Genomic DNA, 4,504 nt, shown 5'->3' with positions numbered 1-4,504 from the left:
TTTAGCAACTACTTCACTGCCACATTTATTTATTGGAATTGGAATAAACTATGTCAATAATTTATTCAACGTAAAAGTCATTATTCAATATTTAATTAATTAATTTAATGTTTCATGATTTAATGAGTGATTTCATGATAAAATGTATTAATTAATTAATTATCTAATGATTCTGTGTCTGTGTCATGATTTGATTTTATTCTCACAGAAATGGGACAAAATTCAAGAAATAAATATTATTTATTAGGTATTATTATGCATTTTATTATTTCATGAGTCAATTAATAATTTCATGATTTAATGAGTGATTTCATGATAAAATGTATTATTTAATTATGTAATGATTCTGTGTCATTGTGTCATGATTTGATTTTATTGTCACAGAAATGGGACAAAATTCAAGAAATAAATATTATTTATTAGGTATTATTATACATTTTATTATTTCATGATTCAATTAATAATTTCACTATTTAATGAGTGATTTCATGATAAAATGTATTATTTAATTATCTAATGATTCTGTCTCAGTGTGTCATGATTTTATTTTATTCTCACAGAAATGGGACAAAATTCAAGAAATAAATATTTAGTAGGTATTATTATACATTTTATCATTTCATGATTAAATTAATAATTTCACACTTTAATGAGTGATTTCATGATAAAATGTATCTAATTATGTAATGATTCTGTGTCAGAGCGTCATGATTTTATTCTGGCAGAAATGGGACAAAATTCAATAAATAAATATGATCATTTATTAGTTATTATTGGGGACGGCGTGGCGAAGTTGGGAGAGTGGCCGTGTCAGCAACCTGAGGGTTCCTGGTTCGATCCCCACCTTCTAAAAACCTCGTCGTGTCCTTGAGCAAGACACTTCACCCTTGCTCCTGATGGGTGGTGGTTAGGGCCTTGCATGGCAGCTCCCGCCATCAGTGTGTGAATGTGGAAATAGTGTCAAAGCGCTTTGAGTACCTTGAAGGTAGAAAAGCGCTATACAAGTATAACCCATTTACCATTTATATCGGTCGATATTGATGATTATTAATATATTTTATGACCTATTTAAAATGAGGACCAGGAGAAAAATATATTAAATGTAAACATTTCAAATGCAACCTTCCTCTAATTATAATCCCCTCAGCTATCAAGAGAGAAAGGAAATGTAGACAAAACCACGGAAAACAGATAATCAATGTAAAACAAATCTAAAATCACATTGAACACTTAACAATAATCTCTGTGCAAACATAAGGAATTTGTAAGAAATGTCTAATAAAGTGTAAAAAAAAAATTGTGCAAAGTGTGAAAACATTGAGAAACCGGAGAACTATTTTCTGCGGGTTATAGCGGTGTAACATTTAATTTTCTGTTGTTTATATTTAAGTATGGAGAGGAATTTATCCTACAAAGTAATTATTTAAATAATATTGGGCCAACTTACTATTATTGTAAAGTAGCACATTTGTTATATTTTGACATTTTATACTATACAGGCCTGCACTTCCAATCCTACATGTTGTTATCGTGCACAAGTGATGTGTGATATCACTGATTTTCCTTCCGAGCCGATACGAGTCCCCTTTATGTAGAAAAGTGTCAAAAAGTATACGAAATACATTTTGGTACCGGTACTAAAATATCGGTATCCCAATTGGTTTGATATGTTACGGAGGTTCAACATTTTGTTCCACCTCAATCATAGTTTACTGCAACAGGTGTCACGATTACATTAGTGAATGAGCCAGACTACACGTAAAACAAGACTGAGAATAGCTTAATGGTTAAGACGGCTGCCTCTTAATCAGTAAAAGTGGGTTCAAATCCATAACTTTGTATAACTAGTTTTTAGTATCACCTATCATAGTTTAATGATTGCATTTGTATATGAGCGAAAATCCTGTCTTGATCGGACCTTGGAGCCCTCAATGGTCAACACTGTAGGCTCCCAATACAGGGGTACTTGGTTTGATATGTAACTTAGGTTCTAAATTTTGTTCCACCTCAAGCGTAGTTTACTGCGACAGGTGTCACAATTACATTAGTGAATGAGCCAGACTACACCTACAAAAAGACTGAGGGTAGCTTCTCAGTCAGTAAAACTGGTTTCAAATCCATAACTTGGAATAGAGACTTTTTTGTTTCACCTATCATAGTTAAATGATTGCATTTGTATATTAAGAAAAATCTTATCGCAACAAAACCCAGGATAGCTCAATGGTTAAGACTGCTGCCTCTCACACAGTTCTACCAGGTTAAAATCCATTACTTGGAAGACCTAGTTTTTTTTTCACCTCTATCATAGTTTAATGATTGCATTTGTATATGAGCGAAAATCACATTTTGCTAGGATCCAGGACAGCTTATTTGTTAAGACTGCTGCCTCTCAAACAGTACTACTGGGTTCAAATCCGTAACTTGGAAGATCTTGTTTTTTGTTTTGCCTCGATCATAGTTCACTGATTACATTTGTATATGAGCGAAAATCAGGTCTTGGTGGAACCCAAGATACCTCAATGGTCAACACTGTGGGCTCCAAATACAGGGGTACTGGGTTTGAATCCCAATTGGTTTGATATGTAACTTAGGTTAACTTTAGCTCCACCTCAATCGTAGTTTACTGCGAGAGATGTCACGATTCCATTAGTGAATGAGCCAGACTACACTTAAAAAAAGACTCAGAATAGCTCAATGGTTAAGACTGCTGCCTCTCACGCAGTACTACTGGGTTCAAATCCATAACTAGGAAGATCTTGTTTTTTGTTTCGCCTCGATCATAGTTCACTGATTACATTTGTATATGAGCGAAAAACAAACCTTAACGGGACCCAGGATAGCTCAATGGTCAACACCGTGAGCTCCTAATACAGGGGTACTAAGATCAAACCCCATACATGGAATCAGTAATTTGGCTGTATGGCGTCAAAACGACATACATTGTGGGGTGTTTCTCCTCCCCCACACAGACTAATGTTATGTGCTAGTTGTTTGAGTAACATATAGTTGGAAAATTAAGTAAACACTAAAGATAACAATAATCAAAAATAAATTGTCAAACAGTCAATGATGACACCTCAGGGGTTACCTGTGAGAATGAGTGTGTGTGTGTGTGTGAGAATGAATGAGTGTGTGCGAGTGAGTGTAATTCCTGAGGTGGGTGGGAATAGAAGTATAAAGTTAATAATAAAGAGGGTTGTCCAATGACCTCTCCTGGGTACGATTAAAATAAAATAGGTTAATTGTAATTGGATAAAAAAAAAAAGTTTATTAAATAATTATTTTAACATTATATGGGAGAAGTGACACAGTCACAATATATGTCACCTTGAAGGCTCCAGACAGTTTTGTAAATTACATTTCAACCCAACCAGGATTCGAACCCAGCAACCTTCAACCGGAGTCAACAGTCTTAACCACTGGGCTATCCTGGGTCTTGAAGAGAGAATTTTTTTTGTCATACACAATTGTAATCGAGGACTCCTGGCTCAGTAAAGTACGATGAGGTAGAACAAAATACCATCAAACAGAGTGGGGTTTGAACCCAGTACCTTTCATTCCAAGTCAGCAGTCTTAACCACTGAGCTATACTTGGTCTTGTGTAGAGTTGATTTCTTTCCATACACAAATGTTATCTACGACCCCTGGCTCACTAAAGTATGATGAGGTGTACCAAAATACTGCCAACCGGAGTGGGGTTTGAACCCAGTACCTTTCATTCCGAATCAGCAGTCTTAACCACTGAGCTATTCTTGGTCTTGTGTGGACTGGATTTATTTCCATACACAAATGTTATCTACGACCCCTGGCTCACTAAAGTATGATGAGGTGGAACAAAATACCATCAACCAGAGTGGGGTTTGAACCCAGTACCTTTCATTCCAAGTCAGCAGTCTTAACTACTGAGCTATTCTTGGTCTTGTGTAGAATTGATTTATTTCCATACACAAATGTTATCTACGACCCCTGGCTCACTAAAGTATGATGAGGTGGACCAAAATACTGCCAACCGGAGTAGGGTTTGAACCCAGTACCTTTCATTCCGAGTCAGCAGTCTTAACCCCTGGTCTATCCCGGGTCTCATGAAGTAAAGATTGTGTTCCATACACAAATGTAATCGAGGACTCCTGGTTCAGTAAAGTATGATGAGGTGGAACTAAATACTGTCAACTAGAGCTGGGTTTGAACCCAGTATGACCTCTCCTGGGTACAATTAAAAGAAAATAGGTTAATTGTAATTGGATAAAAAAAAAGTTGATTAAATAATTATTTTGACATTATATGGGAGAAGTGACACAGTCACAATATATGTCACCTTGACGCCTCCAGACAGTTTCATAATTTACATGTCAACCCAACCAGGATTCAAACCCAGCACCCTTCAACCTGAGTCAACAGTCTTAACCACTGGGCTATCCTGGGTCTTGCAGACTGCATAATTTTTTTCATACACAAATGTAATCGAGGACTCCTGGCTCAGTAAAGTATGATGAGGTAGAACAAA

The sequence above is a fragment of the Nerophis lumbriciformis genome, linkage group LG17 (assembly GCF_033978685.3).
Source record: "Nerophis lumbriciformis linkage group LG17, RoL_Nlum_v2.1, whole genome shotgun sequence".
In the NCBI taxonomy this organism is placed as follows: domain Eukaryota; kingdom Metazoa; phylum Chordata; class Actinopteri; order Syngnathiformes; family Syngnathidae; genus Nerophis; species Nerophis lumbriciformis.
Note: the sequence above shows the minus strand (reverse complement) of the source record.